This window comes from Myotis myotis, unplaced genomic scaffold, assembly GCF_014108235.1.
Source record: "Myotis myotis isolate mMyoMyo1 unplaced genomic scaffold, mMyoMyo1.p scaffold_m19_p_14, whole genome shotgun sequence".
Lineage (NCBI taxonomy): Eukaryota > Metazoa > Chordata > Mammalia > Chiroptera > Vespertilionidae > Myotis > Myotis myotis.
This window is the reverse complement of record NW_023416318.1, coordinates 29,595,193-29,616,116: the sequence shown is the minus strand read 5'-3', so window position 1 is coordinate 29,616,116 and position 20,924 is coordinate 29,595,193. Positions and strand designations below refer to the sequence as shown.

General features: G+C 38.8%; 1 protein-coding gene across 1 annotated transcript in view; it reads right to left on the bottom strand.

Moving 5' to 3' along the window:
- Positions 1 to 20,924, bottom strand: part of LOC118669430 (ESX-1 secretion-associated protein EspI-like) — a 244,270-nt gene that overhangs the window by 24,954 nt on the left and 198,392 nt on the right. Inside the window, exon 4 of the mRNA XM_036335536.1 lies at positions 9,270 to 9,393. The gene's annotated coding sequence lies outside the window, so the exon portion shown is untranslated. The remainder of the gene's footprint in view (positions 1 to 9,269; positions 9,394 to 20,924) is intronic.

Here is a 20,924-nt window from a genome sequence, read left to right as displayed (position 1 = left end):
CCCACAGACCCTGATCATTGATGGGGCCTGCTGGCCAACCTCCTGGTCCCTCCCCCTGGCCAGCACTCCCCGATTGACTGATTGGGGCCAGGACCTCGGGCTGGGATGGGGGACTGAGGGCCAGATCCTTCCTCGGGGCTTGTGGCCAACCTCCTGGGTCCCTCCCCACATTCCTACCCCTGGCTGGCAGGCCCCAATTGGCCTGCTGCCGGCCCGCCATGGTGGTAGTTGGCTCCTCCCCCCCCCCCCCCCCCCCCCGCATGTCCCGATCGCTTGGTCAGAGCTGGTCCCCGGGCTGGTACAGGGAACTGGGGATGGGTGGTAGTGGAGGTGAGCAGCAAGGGAAGGAGGAGGTGGGGAGGTGGGGAGGCAGGGAACCTGATCAGCCCTGATCACTGGCCAGGCCTAGGGACCCCACCCATGCACAAATTTCATGCACCGGGCCTCCAGTATTTTTATAATTGGCCCTTCTATTGATTACTTTTATAACTTTATATAATATACTTAAATGTCTAGTTCTTATATAATCAACTGTAGACAATATCTTTTGATTCTCTATCATAAACAATGCAGAAACCAGCACCTTTAGTTTGTCCTCTCTTACAGTACTACTTTTACTTTGTGCAGGTTTATAATTTTTACATCCTATTCTGGAACTATACAATCTTCCATGGTTTCTCTGTGTGCTGGTTCTAAAAATTAGAAACCTTTTGGCAATGTTTTACTATTTGACTCTTTAAGTAACATTCTTGATACACCAAATACTGTTGTTGAATCCTTAGAGAAGTAGTACTGTTCAAAGAAACCTGTTTAAACATCAAGGCCACATGGATTGCATTTGCTTACACTTTATGTTATGTTGGAAGTCACGTTGCACTTTAGTTTGCTTCATAGATGGAGATTAACTTTCTAACAAAGTTTTCCACCTCTGATGTTTCTAATCTTTCTTTATTTCTTCCTTCCTGCACCTTACCCCCCTTATTTCTTATCCAATTCTGCCTTCGTCCTGTACATTTGCAGTTCTATTTTACCTGTAAATTAGGTCTTATTCACTTTCTCTTTTTCAGAAAGTCATCAAATTCTATGAATTACTCCTCCCTCCTAGTCTCTTTTGTACATCTTTACCCTTGTTTCAATGAGAGTTTGGTGGAAGGGAATGTAAATACTTGAGTTCAGTCATCCTTCTTGAACAAGACAAAGCCAAGAATTTCTAAAAATTCCACTGTTTCTTTGAAGGCTTTTTCAATATATTGGTGCCAGTTTCAGCAAAAAGGGAAACTCTTGATTTTTTAAATTAACCAGAGACAGGTGAGATTAGTCTGTAACCCAAACCATAAAACCAAACTCTAACACCTGCCATAAAAGGTGTTCACTGATTCTGTTACAGGCACTTAAGCCTAAAAAATTAACCTTTTCATCCTTATCTTCCAGTCCTAGCTAAGAAGGGAAGGGACTTAAGGAAGACTCCAGGGTCCATGGCAGAGCTACAGGGTTAGGCTTTATAAATGGCTCATTCTTTTCAGTGCTGCCCTAGAGAATTGGGGAAGCCAGGAAAATACAGTGGGTAACAATTTGGGATGCAAGGATTCTGACACTTCATACTGTTTGATTGTTTACTACTTCATTTCTTAAGCTTCAGTTTTCTCATCCACAAGGTGGGGGTAATAATCATGACCACCTCTTATGGTTGTTATAGCGATTAATTGTGGTAATACATGTAAAGCACTTGGTGCTAACACATAGTAAGCATCAATAAGTATTAGCTATTTTTTATTTTTTAAGTTTTATTTTATTGTTTAAAGTATTACAAATAGTAGTACATATGTTTCCTTTTCCCCCCATTGTAGCTATTTTTATAATGAAACTTGCATTCTGAATATATACAGTTCTCTAGGGGAAATTCCAGAGAAAAGAAGGAATGTGGTCCCAACCCTTGAAGAGTTCCTAGTCTAAGGAATGGCTAATATTTTCACTCTATGGTGCCGTATATATGGCAAGACTTTAATGGATATCTGTTGGATAAATTATTGAATAATCTTTGGTCTTGAGGAAGACATGGCTTCTCCTCTCAGGGAATATTCAAAGAGAAGTAAAATACGTATTGTATAAACAAGTACTGAGTACATTTAATCACAGTGCACTCATATGACAATTCATTCACCCAATATTTGTCACTCATTAACTGTATGGAGAAATTATGTTAAGATATTTAACAAGATACAGTTCCTGCCTTCAAGGGGTTTAAAGTATATAAGATTCCTACATAGAGCTAAATACATTACAGTGAAAGTGTTATTGATCAATTGGGGGAAAGGCAATTGTCCAAGCTGTCTTATTCTCATGTCCAAGTCCTCTCTCCCCTCTCTGATCACCATCCATCTCTCATGATGTATCCATAGCAATGTTTATTTCTGAGGTAATAAAAATAATAAAAATAATGTGGACTTCATCTGAAAAAAATGAAGATATATACATGACTCCCTACTTCTCTAGACAAAATCACATTTAATTTCCCTGTAGGCAAATAAACTTTCTAGAGAATACACATTGTTTCCATTGACTTCCTAACCCCAGCTATTCATTGACTTTTTTGTGTGACAGAAACCTTTTACTCCATTAGTCATCTCATAAGTACATACCTATGGGGAAGTTGGAAACATTTTTACTTGCAAATTCTACCATTACCTCAAACTCAACATGTTATATTTCTGGAGGTGAAGACTGGTATAGTGAAAAAAAAACACACACCAACTTTGAAGCTAGACAAACATGAGTCCAAATCTCTGTTCCTCTTCTTACTAGGTAAGTGATATTGGGCAAGCTAACTTAAGCTCTCTGAGTCTGTTACCTCTTACATAAAATGAAAGTCATAGTGCTGTGTCAGAAACCACTAATTCTTTCCCCAAATATAGCCCATTCTTTATCATAGTAATAGAATTTTAGCTGGTCACAAAGTTGCTTGGATAAAATAAGCCTTCCTTGGCCATATGAATAAATTCTGGTTAAAGGGATGTGTGTTGGTAAATGTTTAACTGGCTCATACACACACACACATACACACATACACACAGTGTGTGTGTGTATGTGTGTGTGTATATATATAATGTAAGCACATACATTTATTATAAATTTTACTGATATTAAATATACAAAATTTATAAATAATAATAGAATATACAGTAATCTGTCATAAGTCCAATAATAGCTAAGTGAATCTTACAGAATGCTTTGGCTGGTTATTGCTGAACTCTTAGATCTGTATGCAACCTATGATCGCACTTCAATCATGATTTGACAAATGGGGTCCACTATCATTTCCCAATAAGTTTACTGTCATTTAATCGGAAATGTGATCTACTATTAAACTATTTTTTATCCTCATAGAAATTATATTCATTAAACTAAAATCTCTTTCAGCTTTAGCACTACATATGTTGGAACCTCACTCATTTGTCAATGAGGTGAGTGACTTCTGTGCTGAATTGGGTAATAGTTTTCAAATACGGGAAGAGTATTTCCTTAATGTTTTGTGCTATTCATAATGTGATGGGCACAGATATGCACATTGTTAATTTTAATATGTATTTTTAACATTTCTTCCCATCACTTTCTTTTTTTAAAAATTTTTTTATATATATATTTTATTGATTTTTTACAGAGAGGAAGGGAGAGAGATAGAGAGTTAGAAACATCGATGAGAGAGAAACATCAATCAGCTGCCTCCTGCACATCTCCTACTGGGGATGTGCCCGCAACCCAGGTACATGCCCCTGACCGGAATCGAACCTGGGACTTTTCAGTCCGCAGGCCGACGCTCTATCCACTGAGCCAAACCGGTTTCGGCCCATCACTTTCTTAAGTTTAGACAAATAACAAAATAATAAATCAAGCTCTGACTTTAACATTTACTGATTTCCATGGTGTAAATATTCTCATAATGACTGCATTCAAACTACCAGCATGAGGCTACTGAACACAAAGTTGGGAAGAAATACTCATTGTTTCCACCAACTGAATACGATAGATATAATTTCATATGTGATGGTTATTTGGAATTTATCAAATTGTCTATTTATGTTTTCTTACCATTCTTACCATATTTTTTCTTTCTCTCACTTGTAAGAACTCTTTGTATGTTGTTAGTCATATGTATCATCTATCACTAGAAAGTATTCATGAATACAGGAATATCATTTAGACAGATAACAAAATAATAAGTCAATCCCTGACTTGTAGCATTTGCTGAATGTTTTATTCAGCATGGCATCCGGTAACACCTATTGTATAAAAGGTGTTCAAATAAATATTTGTTAAATGAATGAATGTGTTGCAAATATTTCCTCAGACTATAACTTTTTATTTTATTTATGTTTTTTGCTATAGAAAAATGTTAAGCTGTATGTTATGTTGTCAAATATGTCTGCTTTTTCATTTATTGTGTCTGAGTTTTCTGTCCTATTTAAGAATGTGCCTCTCATCTCAAGGTTGATTATCCTCCTAATTTTTTTCTAAAAGTTTTATTTTTTTGGTTACATTTAAATCTGGAATCCATCTGGGATTTATTTTTGTATATGACATGTATTTCTTCCAGATGCCTAGCTTGTTGTGCCACTTCTGTAAATAAATTATTATTTTTCTGCTTAACTGAAATTCTACCTTTATGATACATTAAGTTCCCATGCATCCTGGACTCTATTTCTAATTTGTTCCATTATCTATTTGCCTACTTCTGGATCTTTATGATACTCTTTTGATATACTGATTTTATAGTAATTGTAATATAATAACAGAACACAGTTGTAATATTTACTATAATATGCTGTTCTAAGCAATTTAGATTTAATCCTCACAAAAATCTTATGAGGTAGGTACTATTGATATCCTCATTTTACTGATGATGAAATTAAGGGGAAGAGAGGTTGAAGAACATGTTCTGCACCCTACCACCAAGAGCACAGCCTGGGTATGAGCCCTGTTTTTAAGCATTAGGCCAAATTCCTTCTCTGTGTAGCCTAAAACCCTTTACTACTCTTCATAAAAATAATTTTCTTAGCTTATTCTTCTATAGTCTTCTTTAAAATAATTTTATTCCGTTCCCAAACAAAAACAAACCTCTTTATTGGGATTCTAATTAGAATTGCATTAACTTTATATATTAATTCTGGGAGGCATGTGTTTTTATAAATTAAGTATTCCCATTTAGAAACATGATAAACTTTCTGTATGTTCAGTTTTCATTTCATGTATTCTTCAAGGTTTTATTGTTTTTTAAAAAATAGGTCCTGTCTTGTAAAATTTTATCCCAAGTATTTAAAAGTTTTGCCATTGTCGTGAATGAAATTTTTGCCTACACTTGAAAGTATAGAGGAATACCTTTGATAATATTGTTCTCTCTCTCCCTTCCTCCCTCCCTCCCTTCCCTAACCTAATTCTTAGTTACCCAATGTTAAAATTAATATAGGAAAAAAAGATAAATTATAGATTCTTTTTCTTTGATTTACTAGTTTTCAAGATAATGAATTAATTTCCTATAATTCTCTGAAGATGATAGAATTGGTGTTTTTTGAATTGGTAGCCCTGGCCGGTGTGGATAAGTGCTTAGAATATTGGCTGGTGTACCGGGGGGTTGCATGTTTGATTCCTGGTCAAGGGCACATACCTGGGTAGTAGGTTTGATCCCTGGCACTGGTTGGGGTGCATGTGGGAGGTAACTAATCGATATGTATCTCTCTCACGCGGATGTTTCTCTCTCTCTTTTTCTTTCTCTCTACCTATCTCTCCCTTCCTCCCTTCCACTCTCTAAAAAATATGGAAAACAATATCCTCAGGTGAGAATTCAGGTTAAAAAATTAAAAAATATATTTTTATTGATTATTTCAGAGAGGAAGGGAGGAGAGAGAAATAGAAACATCAGTGATGAGGGAGAATTATTGATTAGCTGCCTCCTACATGCCCCCTACTGGGGCTTGAGCCTGCAACCTGCAACCCATTCATGTGCCCTGACCAGGATTGGAACCATGACCTCCTGGTTCATAGATTGATACTGAGCCACACCAGCCAGGCAAGGATTAACTTTTATACAAAAATTAACAGAATATGAAATAAAAGCAATGTAGATGAGCAAAGACAAATTGAACTTAACCCCTCAAATTTCAGATCATACCTAAAGTCATAATTCACTAACAGAAAGACATACATTTGGAATAGAAGTAATAAATAAACTTTTAGATTGGTTGACAATCCAATTAATGAAGATGAGAAAATCATATGAACATATGAGAAAAGATTTATGCTATGTTGTGATTTGGCATAAAATACTGAACAAAAAAATCCTATATAATAAAAGCCTAATATGCTAATTGTCCAGTCATCCAGTCGGCCGTTCAACCAATCAAAGTGTAATATGCTAATGATATGGTAAGGCTGCTCAACCTCTCACTATGATGTACACTGACCACCAGGGGGCAATTAAAAATTCTTAAAAATATATTATAATTTTCCTCTTATTTTATTTATATATTTTAAAGTTTATTTTTATTGTTGAAAGTATTACAGATATCCCCTATCCCTCTTTCCCCCATTGATCCTCTCCACGCTACATCAGGCCTTCACTACACTTTTGTCTGTGTCCATAGGTTATGCATATCTATATATATATATATATACACTAATAAAAGAGAAATATGTAAACTGACCATCACATCGCAATGCCCACCAGCCAATTAGGAGTGAGTATGCAAATTAGTGGGACAAAGATGGTGGTTGGGTGTGATCAGGTTGGAAGGGGGGCAGTTGGGATGAGGAGACCGTCAGTGGGGGTCAGTTGGGGGTAATCAGGCCGGCGGGGGGGCAGTTGGGGATGAACAGGCTGGCAGAGGGGCAGTTGGGGGTGAGCAGGCCAGTGGGGAGGGCAGGTGGGAGTGAGCAGGGCAGCACGGGGGACAGTTGGGGGCAAGCAGGCCAGCAGGGGGGGCAGGGGGTGTGATCAGGCTGGCGAGGGGGAGAAGTTGGGGGCCAGCAAGCTGGCAGGCAGAATGGTTAGGGGTAATCAGGCTGGCAGGCAGGTGAGCGGTTAGGAGTCAGCAGTCCTGGATTTTGAGAGGGATGTCTGACTGCCTGTGAGATCGGGCCTAAACTGGCAGTCGGACATCCCTTGAGGGGTCCTAGATTGGAGAGGATGCAGGCTGGGCTGAGGGATACACCCCTCCCTCCACACACAAATTTCATGCACCAGGCCACCAGTATATATATATATATATATATATATATATATATATATATATATATATATATATATATATTATGCAAATTAGGCCAGGACACTGTAACGGGTCATGACCAGACAGGAGGAGATTGCACGCACAGGTGAGGCCCAAAGTGGACACGGACAGGGACAGGGGGCCAGCCCGCAGCCTCCATGCCGGGGTCCAACCCCAGCAGGTCCAGGGGTTCCCAAAGGCGTAGACGGAGTCGGCCAAGAAGGAAGGACACGGAGACAGTGTTCAGTTGATCAGCAGCCTAGCCAGGATCTCCAGCCAGGATCTCCAGCCAAGTTCTGGTCTGGATCTCCAGCGAAGTTCTGCTGTTTATTGTCTTGTTACATCCGTATTTATCCCAGTTGATTTTAATCCTGTCAATTTCTATTACAAAGGTTAGGGCGTTTCTTATCTCCATTCCAGGGAGTAAAGATTATGTAGCTTAAGCATGATTGTTTGTAGTGATTAACTGCCCGCCTGGCACTTAGTTAAGGAGTTTCATCCCCTCCCTGACTTCAGGGAAAAATTCCTACCTGGGGAAACAACCTTCCTAGGAGAGGCATCCCATCCCTGACTTCAGGGAAAAATTCCTACCTGGGGAAACAACCTTTCTCGGAGAGGTGACCTTGGTTAAAACACACAGCGCTAAGGGGAGCAAACATATTAAGAACAGTATGCTATATACGCCAGGTCCCTTGAAACATATGCTGTGCAGATGTTTCTTTCCTGCAGCGACTGTGTCAAGCAGCAAGGATGGACCGGCTTCCGGCACCTCCGCATCCGCAGCCGAGCACAGGTCCGGAGAGGAGATGGCGGGCCCGCCTCCCATGGAAGCAGCGCAGTGCAGCTCCCGGTGGCACGCTACGGTACCTGCCGGCTCCCATGGAAGCAGCAGGCGGCCTACTGCGCACGATATTGCACGATGGGCTACTAGTATGCATATAAGTTCTTTGATTAATCTCTTACCACCACCGCCCTTCCTACTGAGATTCATCAAATAAATATTCATGTTTGTAACTAATTTTGTATTTGTAATTTTATTACTGTTGTTAAATAACACCCACCCATACACACACACAAATTTATATGCTTTTGGCCTCATAAAAATTGTCTGCCTAGACTTGGACTAATTTCAGTTGTCTTGCTTCTCATTCAGATACATTCCTATACCAGCTTCTGTTTGTTTGTTTTTTTAAAAAAATTAAATTTATTGGAATGACATTGGTTAATAGCATCCAGATTTCAAGTGTACATTTCTATGATATATCATCTGTATATTGCATTGTGTACCTACCACCCAAAGTCATATCTTCTTCCATTACCATATAGTTGACTTCCTTTACCTTTTACTACCTCAGCCTTCCCCCCTTTCCTTCTGATAATCACCATACTGTAATCTGTGTCTATGATTTTTTGTTTGTTTTTCTTGTTTGTTTATTTGCTGCTTTCAGTTTTATACCCCAAATATTTGTGAAATCATATGGTTCTTAACATTTTCTGTCTGTCTTATTTTGCTTAGCATGATATTCTCAAGGTCCATTCATGTTGTTGCAAATGGCAGAAATAAACTCACATTTATATGGACAAATAATTTTTTACAAAGAAGCCAAAAATGTACAGTGAAGAAAAGAAAGTGTTTTCAATAAGTGGTGCTATGAAAATTGGAAAGCCACATGCAAAAGAATGAAACTAGACTACAGTTTGTCCCCATATATCAAAATTAATTCAAAATGGATCAAAGACTTAAATATAAAATCTGAAATAATAAATTACATAGAGGAACATAAGCTACTAAACTTACGGTCCTATGGAAGATTTTATGAATTTGACCCTAAAGGCAAGGGAAGTAAAGGCAAAAATAAATTAATGGGAATATATCAAACTAAAAAGTTTCTGCATGCAAAAGAAATTGCCAACAAAACAAAAAGACAACTGGGGGAGAAGATATTTGCAAACAACAGTTCTGACAAAGGGTTAATATCCAAAATATATACAGAATTCATATTACCATACCAGCTTATTTTTTGAGGGGTAATGATGGTGCTTTCCTTCTGCTATATGGGACAGGATTTCCAAGGGATCTGAAGCTGAAGGTGAGACCAATTTCTAGGTTTCTTAGCGTGCTCCCAAGCATTATCTAAAAAAGATAAAATGCAAAATATTATTTGGGCCATTTGGCAGCCATTTGGAACACTAATATCAAATTGGATCACTACCTGCTTCTTCTGTCTAATATATTCCAGATGGACAAAAAATTTAAACAGGAAAAAAATGAAGTCATAAAATACATAGGAAAATTCCCACAATATCAATGTGAGAAAGGCTTTTTAAGTTTGATACAAATCCCAGAGGTCATAAAAGAAAGGATTGATACATTTTAATGAATAACACTGAAAAAATTCTGCTTGCCAAGAAATAAAGTTAGAAGACAAGCAACAAATTGAGAAAAAAAAAAACTATTTGTAATGCCTATCCCATAGGGTTTATTTTCTTAATATAAAAAGAGTTCCTACACATTAATAAGAAAAAGGATAAGCAATATAAATTAGGCAAAGTATATTAACAGCTGGTTTATAAAACAAGAAATACAGATGACTTGTAAACACATGAAAAGTTGTTCAATACCCTTATAATAAGAGAAATGCAAATTAAAACTGATAATCAGATTGGCAAAGATCCAAAAGTTTGTAGCACCTTGTGTAGGTGAAGATATTAGGAAGCAGTCAATTTCTGGTGCAAGTGTAAATTGGCACAACTTCTGGAAAGGGCAGATTAAATATGACACAGTTTCATTTCTAGAAAGTAATTCTATAGATGTCTACATTTATAAATTGTTACAAATTGAAAGACATTCACTGTAGCATTGTTTCTAATAGCAAATGTTGGAAATAACTCAAAAAGGGATTGGTTGAATACATAATGGTATATTCATCATTAGAATACTATGAGGTCATAAAAAAGAAGAAAGCGGTTCTATGCAGATGTGAAACCATCTTAAAGACACAATTAAAAATGCAATGTTCAGGGTGGGACACTGACATTTAAATGGGTACATTTAGTATTTATGTTTTCATGGACTATCTCTAAAAGACAGTGGTTGCCTCCTGGTGGGTGGGTAGACATTTACTTTTCACTACATATCCTTTTGCACTTTTTGAATATTTTTCATGTGCCTATCTTACATATTAAAATGTCACACTTAACAAATAAAAAAAAAGGAAAAAACAAAACAAAACAAAAATAAATAAAATGTCACATTTATTAAAAATAAGAGATGTGCCCAGCTGGCATGGCTCAGTAGTTGAGTGCCCACCTATGAACCAGGAGGTCGCAGTTTGATTCCTGGATAGGGCACATGCCCAAGTTTTGGACCAATCCCCAATGGGGGTGCGTGCAGGAGGCGGCCCATCAATGATTCTCTATTTCTCTGTTTCTATCTGTCTCTCCCTTTCCCTTCCTCTCTGAAATAAAAAAATATATGTATATATTTTTTAAAAAGATGTTCTGTAACTAGGCTAGTGAATACTCAAGGAGTGGTAGTTTTTCTTCTGAAGGCACATTACTGAGAACAAGATTATTACTCTAACAGGGAAATCAGTGAAGTTTCTGAACTATCCAAATCCCAGTCAGGGACTAACTTTAGGACACAAAATCTAATGTTGAGGCCTACTTAGCTCTACTGTAGTTATTTGTCTGAAGGAAGACAGCTGATAGATGGGAGCTGCTGAGCATAGGTTTAGAAAAGGAGGTCAAAGAGTAGAATTTGACAGGATTCCTCTAGGGCTGACTGATGGAGATGTTTTCTGAAGTGTGTCTTTTATTTTTCCTATAAAATTAGTAGCTGTCATTTAAATGATCTTTCAGTAGTAGCTAAGAACACAGCCTTTGTAGGCAAAGAGATCAGGGTTCAAATCCCAGTTCCTCTTTTTATCATCTGGGTGATTTTAAACAAATACCAATTCTCAGTTTATGTAGGGGTAAATAATCTTTATCTGAATGTTGTTATGGATTAAAGAAAATAACAGAAAAAGTCTAGCACAGTAGCTAGCATGTAATTGGTGCTCACTGAATAGCAACTATTGTTTATATTTATAGATTGCTTTTATCATCTCTATAGCTTAAGGTCCTAAAGATTGATTAATAATTGAAATAAATTAAATTGAATCAAATGTATAGCATCTTGTCATTATCAAGATAAATATGGCCATCTAGATAGGGTCTCTCAGAAGTTCAGAGAGGCTCTGACCATTTTTTCCTCTCTTTTGTTGTCTTACTTATTTATTTTTTGAGGCTATTCATATAGAAAATAAGTGGAAAATTCCAAAACAGGGCTTTAAAAAATTGTAGTGTGTTTTAAATGCTGTTTACATTAAATCTAGTGAAATATATTTGTGTTTTTCACATAATAATATTTGAAATATTAATGTATAGTGCACCACAGGCAGGATATGAGATAGATGAAAGTTTTATAATAAATGTCATCCTCTTTTAGTCACTGTGCATCTCTGGGACTGGATGGTTGACCTCCTTTGATGATGACATCAAACGACTGAAGCTCTTCATGAATGTGAGAGCCAGCCAAATGGCAGTCCTCAATCCCCAGCCCCAATGATAGGCCCCGCTTTATGGAGTAAGGCAGACTAGAAAGGCAACCTCCTATAATGGGCTGCAAAACCTAGACATGCACATTTCTCTCTTCCACTGGCTCAGCATTTCTAACTTGCCAGTGACAAAAGCCAGCATTTGTGTCTTGTGTCTTGCTCTCAGTTGGTGTGACACAGTCTTTAATACTAATCTAGGCAGATTGCTACTCCGGGGCCTGGATAATGCCCTTGTAATGCAGGGAAAATGGAATCCACTCACATTTTCCTGTATCATGGGGAGCTGCTTCAGCTCAGTTAAAATCAAGAAATGATAAAGTTAAAAGACTTTTCAAGAATCAGGAAATAGCTCCTAAGTGGGGTCTTCAGTTGGGCACTAAAGAGAAATGGCCCATTTTTCTCCCTGGTTGAGTGAGTTTTTGCTGCTGACCTGTAAATTCTACACTATTTCAAAGTTACTGGCTGGGAAATTAATGGAACCTGAGCTGGGAATTTTTTTTCTTTCTTACCCTATGTGTGATGTCTTATTTAAAAATAATTCAGACTCAAAGTGAATTTCTAGCAAATGGTGCTCTGGCTGCTATTAAATTTATTGATGGTGAATCCATCATTCCTGCTTTTTATGTATAATGTCGCTGATGTGGTGATTTTTTTTTAAAGCTCTATGCCATGAGACTTTTTTGAAATTCACCTCTTCCATTTGCCCGATAGTGCTATAAGTGATTCGGGTTAAGATACTGCTTCACAAATTAATTTACCATGTTGTTATTTTATGACAAAGTTTTGCAAAACCATTAAGTAAACCACACTTATTTTTTATATAGTGGGATGTTTTTGATGTGCTAAGATTTTAGATAAATTTGTTATTTATCTTGATGAAAGCCAGATAAATAAATGCTCCTATTGTGCCTAATAACTCAACTCTTTGCTTTCACAAGGCCAGTGCAAGGCTGAAAGGAAATTCATCTCAAAGCTATTAAGAAAAGCCAGATAGAAAGAGAGCATAAAAATGAAATGAACTATGGTGAGAGGGCCAGACCTTCTTCCAGAATGCTCTACATCATCCCAGCTACACAGAAGGAACAAAGATTTAGAGTTCCAAACTCAAGAATAGGAAGAAATGATGTGGGATGGTCTGAGAAAGGGATCAATCTATCCTGTGTTCATAGGAGACACAGGGAGAAAAAGAAATCTTTTGGCAAAAAGGTCTCACAGCTTAAACTAGAAATAGCATTTCTCACTCCCAAGCTGTCACCATGGCCCCCATATGAATACACCTCAAAAACAGCCCTGTTTCCATTGCTCTGTTCCCTGCCCATGCATGCAGGGGTACAAAACTAAGAGAGTGAGAAAACTACCTGGGTACCTCCTTCCTGCTACTTGGGGGACTGGGTAGTTCTAACTTTCAAGTTATCACTGAAGCCACTGGTAGCCAGACTATAAAGAAATTCTAACAAGCCATTTGGACCTTGAGGGTTTCCTCTAATAACCCACCTTGGGGAACCTTTCTTTTTAAATCCCTGCAAGTGCACAGCCCAGAGCTTGATGCCACTCTGCCTCCAGTACCACCTGTGAGATGTCTGCATGTCTTATCTTTCCATCAAGTTGGAGGACCTTGGGAATTCCTGAAAACAACAACAACAAAAAACCAAAAAACAAAAACAAAAACTAGGTCTTTATTACCACCTACCTAATGCAATTTCCTAAGCTGCAATATTTTTCTCATTTTTCTGGGTCCAAATCCAGTCCATCCTAAAAGAGCGCTAAAGCTATTTCCAGTAAGAAAGACTTTCTGTAGCAGCATCAGTCATTCTTTGTGGCCACCTATATTCCATGTTTGGAGAATCGCCCTCATGAGGCACAGTCCACTTTTCCCTATAACCTGACAATGCTGGATTCTCACTTTCCCAGCCTTTATTGTAGCTAGGGTGTGAGCATGTGATTTAGGCTCTCCCCCTGAAACACTCCCACCCCAAACTAGTTGTGAGAAGAAGCAGGGACTGGCTAGTCGGGTCTGTAGCCGAGGCAGAAAATTTGGCTCCCAGAGGCAGTAATGGCTGTGGTCCCTACAGCCGAATTCTGTGTTAGTCTCATAACTGTAAATAATTGTAGTGTGTTTTAAATGTTGTTTATATTAAATCTAGTGAAATGTATTTGTGTTATTCACATAATAATATTTGAAATATTAATGTATAGGGCACCATAGGCAGGATATTATTTAACAACTAGGGGCCCAGTGCACAAATTTGTGCACCTTGAAGGAACTGTGGGCCGTGAGGCTGCAGTGTGCACAGGGGCAGGTCTTGGTTCATCATCTACACCCCCACTCCTTCCACCACAGCTCCCACGCACTGATGGTACCGGCCTCACTTGCCCCCGCCGATGGCATGGAACAATTGGGGCCGGTGCCAGCAGTGGGTGTGAGTGGGGCCAGTGTTGTCAGCGGGCATGAGTGGCGGCTGCTGCCCTGATTGCCCCTCAGGAGCAGGGGAAGGTGTAGAAGCCCTGAGGGGTGATTGGGGCCTGCGCTAGGTGAGAGCACCGGGTGGGACTGTGGTGTGCAGGAGCAAAGAATTTTCATAAACACCAGAGGCTCGCTCCGATGACAGCGACTGGCGCCCCACCTTGGTCTGGCACCCCTGCTCCCCTGCTCCACTCTCCTGCTGCGGCCAACACCCGACATGTTCTACACGTGCCCCGTGGTGGTCAGCACACATCATAGCAACTGGTTGTTCGATTGTTCCACCATTTGGTCTATTTGCATATTAGCCTTTTATTATCTACTAGAGGCCCTATGCATGAAATTTGTGCAATGGTAGGCCTTCCTTCCTCCAGCTGCCGACACTAGCTTCCCTTTGGCACCCAGGACCCAGGCTTCCCTCCAACCACCAGCAGGCACCTGGGACCCAGGCTTCCCAAATAAAAGTGTAATATGTTAATTAGACCAGACGTCCTTCTGGACGACCTTCTGGATAAAGCCAGGGCTGCAAGGGAAGCCTGGGTTCCAGGTGCCGTAGGGAAGCCAGTGCCTGCAGCCGGGGGAAGGAAGGCCTACTCTTGCATGAATTTCGTGCATCCGGCTTCTAGTATAGGATAAAAAAGGAATGGATTACTAATACATGCACCAACCTGGATCAACCTTGAAAACGTGCTAAGTGAAAGAAGCCAATCACAATGAAACACATATTGTATGATTTCATCTATAGGAAATGTCTAGAATAGGCAAGCAACACAGTCTGTGCCCTACAGCACTTTATGTGATGTCTTTGCCATTTCAGCTGCCTAAAAAATTTGGAGCATTACTTGTGCCTGCACAACCTCTAAGCCTAGTTCTGCAGCCTTCCAGAGATTCTATAAGCCATCCCTGATATTTTTTAAAAAAAACTGTTTTATTGAGATTTAATTCACATATCATACAATTCACCCATTTAAAGCACACAATTTATTATTTTAAAGTAAATTCACAAGATCATGCAATGATCATAACAATCTAATGTTAGAACATTTTGTCCTTGAAAAAGAGATCCCATACCCATTAGCAATCACTTTCCAATCCTTCCCCTATTCGCAGATCTAGGCAGCCACTAATCTATTTGAGATCTCTATAGATTTGCCTATTCTGGGCTTTTCATATAAATGAAATCATATAATATGTGTTTTGTTGTGATTGGCTTCTTTCACTTAGTATGTTTTCAAGATTGACTCATGTTGTAGCATGTATTAGTAATCCATTCCTTTTTATTGTTAAATAATATTCCATTGTATGGCTATCCCACATTTTATTTATCCACTCATCTGTTACTAGATATTTGAGTTATTTCTACTTTCTGGCCCTTATGAATAATGCCTCTATGAACATTCATGGGCAAGTTTTTGTTTAGATTTCTCTTGGGAATTTATAACTAGGAGTGGAATTGCTGGTATGGTAACTATGACTAATCTTTTGAGGAACTAGTAAACTGTTTTCTAGAGTGATTGCCCCATTTTGCAACGTGTGAGGGTTCCAATTTCTCCACATCTCTGCCAAATAATCTTTGTTATTTTCTGTCTTTTTTATTATAGCCATTCCAGTGAGTGTTAAGTGAGATCTCATTGTATTTTTGCTTACTGTTAAATAAATTATTTCTGCTTAAATCTAGTTTCTTTCAACTAGAACCCTGACTGATTCATTCCTAATTCAGTCCACACTGGTCTGTTCTACCTCTGAATTGTACTACATAGTTGAGCATTTGTTCATTCCCTGGATGCAGGGTATTTTTCTCCTCTCCTTGGTTTAAGATACTGGAGGTCATAGAGTCCATCACCTACTTCTGTATCTCTTCCGTATTGCCTAACCTGAAGCTAAGCACTTATGAGGCTTTACTCAAGTACTTAGTGAATTAGAAGATTGTTGATTGGTTCATTAAAACAGTTCCTTGCTTATCACACAATTCTGGAAATGTGTCTTTCATTCTTTCTTTAAGTGGACTCAACCATGGAGATGTGAAGAAGGTGCTGGGGACATGCATTTTGAAAACTGGTCAGATTTGGGTTCTAATTCTATTTCTGCTGATTACTAGCTGTGGGACCCAAGAGCCAGTTAATTGACCTCTCTGAGCTTTGGCTTTCCTTTTTACAAAAGAGATAAAAACAGATATCTCAGATAAGTGTTTTGAGGGTTAAACTACATCCTGTTTGTAAAACAATAGAACAGTGATGCATGGAAGTTGCTCAATAAATGTTTCTTCTGCATCCCCACACTACCCCCTAACTCCCAGCCCCAGTAATCACCCTTAGAGATTCATTCTAGTCATGTTTGCTATTTTATAACTTTTTTAGGGAGTTGGAACAAGCCTGCTCCTTATAAGATTTAAGTAATGTTCTTGCAAATGAGTATTATGTTGAGGGGGTGAGGCAGTGCAAATCAGGGAAGGAGGGAAAGACATTGTCAAAACTCAATTTAGAAAGCAGAGAGAGGTCTTATATGTAGTTGCCACTGAGAAGGAACAGGAAGCAAGGGATGCCTGGGCTCTGCTGTTCACATGCCCTGTTTCCCCAAAGGACTCTTTTTTTTTTTTTTTTTTTTTTTTTTTTTTTTTTTTTGTCTATGACCACATAGGCATAGAATCTTTGTGAAGCGAAGTTGATGTTTATTTCAAATGACCTATTTCTAGGGGCATTCTGGGATCTGATTGGAAGAAGCCATGTGTACACCACAGGCTGAAAGATTAATGGGGGAGGCTGGCATGTATGTTGGTGTGTTATGGGAAGATCATTGTCTATGGCAGCTGTCTTTATCCATACTACATTTAAGGGAAACTTCTATTCTGGAAGGCTTAAAATAAAGCACCTGAGTGAAACTTTCTGTAACACAGTTGTGAGGGAGTTGAACTGACATCTATATGATAAACTAATGGGAGTTGAATCTGGTTTTCAAGTGAACCTTACCTGGAGGAAAATGTAACTTGCCACTTATTTAGTGTTAAATTTCTTTATCTTTTACAAGGGAATTTAAATTCCGTTAGTAGAGGTCAAGTTCTCTACAGAGTCCTCAGTGAGAGCTCAGATACCAAATACATCTGAAAGGGTTAACAGACTGCTATTTTTATTAATGTGTAATTTAATGTGGCCTTTGTGAGTGTGGTTTTTAGTAGTGCCCTGAGGGAAGTGATTATAAGGGAACCAGATTACTAAACAAGACACACTATAAAGGAGAAAATGGCATGCAAAACGGGGAGATGGCAGACATAGAAATTAACTTCTTGGTTTCCCCAAAACCAGCCCCATTAGGCTTCATTCAGTCATTCAACAACAATTTGGTGAGCATCTGCTATAGAGTAGGTTCTGTGCTGGGAACTTGGATGACAAACGGGGGGCCTTTATTGTGAAGATACTTTATGCTGTGTACAGATTTGTACCTAATCTTCCTATAGCTTGGATCCTGGAGTTCAGGAGCTGGAAATCTAGCCTAACTCAGCTTAGTTGTAGCCAACCTATAGGCTTATGAGCATGAGAATGAGGGACTGTTATTGTAAGCCTCTGACTTGGAGGGTAGTTTGTTATACAATATCCTTGTGACAAATAGTTGACTAAATGCATCATGTTAAGTTCGAATTTTCTTCTAAAGGAGTAAAGACTTTTAATCAAGGGAGAGCTTGATAACCTTTGAATTTTAGAATGATCTCTCTGGGTACTATGGACTCCATTAGCTTGGATGCTAGAAAAGATACATGTAGCCCAACTGGAGTGGCTCAGTAGTTTGAGTGTCATCATCCTGTGCACTGAAAGGTTGAGAGTTTGATTCCAGGTCAGGGCACATCCCCAGGTTGTGGATTTGATCCCCAGTCATGGCACGTATAGAAGGAAACCAGTCAATGTTCTCTCTCTCTCTCTCTCTCTCTCTCTCTCTCTCTCTCTCTCTCTCTCATCGATAAACATATCCTTGGGTGGAGGATAAGAAAAAAAAGATACATACATGGATCTATAGTAGCTGCTCTAAGTAGCTGCTGGCCCAAAGATAATGAGAGCCCAGTTAGAGCATATCTGAACAACCTATAGCATGAAGTCTAAAGAATGGATTGAAGACTGTACTTTGGGAGACCAGCAAGGAGACTGTTGCAATAATGTAGGCTTGAACTTGGGAAGTGACAGTTAAGAAGAAAGGGTTATTTAAGTGGGGAATTGGTTGGTCTTGGTGATTGTTCAATAGCATGTGAAAGTTGCAGGAGAGGAAGGTTAAGGGTGACTTGGTCAACAGGGTAGATGAGCGTGCCCTTCACTCAAAAGGAAGAACATTTTTCAGGGGGGATGATAGCAAAGGCAGACAGGTAAGTTCATTAAAAACATATTGAATTTGTGTGTCCAAGTTATGTCCAGGAAATAGATATTCAGGTCTGGAGAACAGGAGATTGATATGTTTGGAGACATGCGGTTGGTTGTCAACGGAAGACAACAGTTAGAGGAGCCCAATGTATATATAAACCTTCCCAAGGAGATTATGTGGTATAAAAGCAATTTTGTTGAGATTGCTTCTATCTTATGATATACAAACACACACACACACACACACACACACACACACACACACACACACACCAGGTAAGTGGTAAACAAAGTCATTTATTATGAGTTCTGGGATGGTGTAGCACTGGGGGTTTGAGGAGATTGGTGATAGCAAAATCTACAGGGCTGTATGATTGATTAGCCTCAGAGGAGCTGTATGTTCAAGGTGCAGGAGCCCTAAAGGCAGAGAGTTGGCTTACCCCATTTGGAGTTTCACCACTGAGGTCCAGCAGAGAATAAGCAAGAATGGAGATGGTGAAAATCAGAAAAAGGATTTTATTGATGGATCACTAATGGATCTTCTCCATGAAGTCTAGATTTATAAATATACAAATTAGGGAAGTGGCTTTAAGTTAATCTGACCATAATTTTTTTCAAGTTCCTAATGTATATTTAATTTTACAACTTACTAATTCATATAAAACTTTAAATGATGAAATCAAACAGTAAATCAGTGAAAACTCATTTTTTTTCATCCAATTTTTCAGAACTATGTCATTTGTATAAAGTGAGGCACACCTGCAAAAGACTTTACAGTAAACGTATATTTAAAGACACTTATGACACATAATTAAAAAAACAAAACACCAATAACAACCTTCTCATCTACCAGCATAGCAGACAGAAGCGTATTGTCATCTCCATATTGTAGGTGGGAAACTGAAGTATGGTGAGACTGAATCACTTCTTCAAGGTTTTTTGTTGTTGTTGTTGTATTCCAAAGCATTCCAGTGTTTGAATATGTGGTATATCATGTAAACTTCCGAACAAAAACAGTGAACAAATAAGCTATCATTTATTAATATTTATGGAGCCCTTGTGTCATGCTCAGCCTATGGCAAATGCTATAAATTTTTAAAATGAAGATGTGCAATGTACATTTCTGGACTTAAAAATCCTATAATCTGCTTACAGAGACCAAAGCTCAACATACTAAAAATTTACAAAGAATATTAGAAATAAAAAACACTTGAGACAATGACAGGAAAAATCCTGAGGTGTGTGTGAGGTGACCAGTGAGTGGAATAGACAATAACTTGGAAAGGAGAGGTCAGATGGGCTCAAGTTGCCAGAGAAGACTTCATATAGGGGTGGAAATTTGACTGAACCTTCAGGAATGAGTAGTAGTTGAAGAGTAATAATTATCCTCTTAAAAAAATATTATTTTGGTTACTCCTCACCTGAGGATATTTTTTCTATTGATTTTTTTATAGAGTAGAAGGGAGAGGGAGAGACACAGAGAGAGAAACATCGATGTATGAGAGACACATTGGTTGTCTCCCACACACGCCCCAACCAGGGCCAGAGGCTGCAACTGAGGTATGTGCCCTAGACTGGAATCGAACCTGGGACCCTTCAGTCCATGGCCCAATGCTCTACCCACTGAGCCAAACCGGCTAGGGTGAGAGTCCTCATCATCATTATTATCTTGCTTATATAAAAGCACTTGTATAAATATGTACCCTCACAAGTCTCCATTTGAAGGGACACTTTCAGACAGAGGTCTGAAAATAATTCTCTGAGAGTAAGCATGAAGAAGAGGGGGATATGCGAGAAAATGCACTGAAGACTAACTTTACTAAAATCTCACTTTCCCTTGAGAGCAAGCTCTGCAGGATTAGATTTTCTTAGGATTCTCACGACCTCATACCTTTCCTGTGCCTACAATCTCTGTACTTGAGATATGGGTGGGCCCTCCAGTTGTTCTTGTTCTCAGTGCTCTATTATGCTTTGTCCCTTCATGAAGTAAAACTAAGAGAGCTCTTTCCCAAACCTTGCTGGTTTTCCAGAATGTTCATTTCAGTTTTCTGAGGCATTCACCTGGGGTTGGCAAACATTGTGGCCTGGATAGAATCATGGCTGTGCAGGGTGTTGCTACTCCTCACTTCTCAATTAGAAGGCTGGTGGTCAAGGGCTCTGGGAATACACAGTTTAGTGTTCCTACCCATCCAAAGATGGGGTGGGCAGTTGATGGGGATAGAAAGGTCATAGAATAGTGGTGTAAATAGAGTCTGGCTTCTCACTG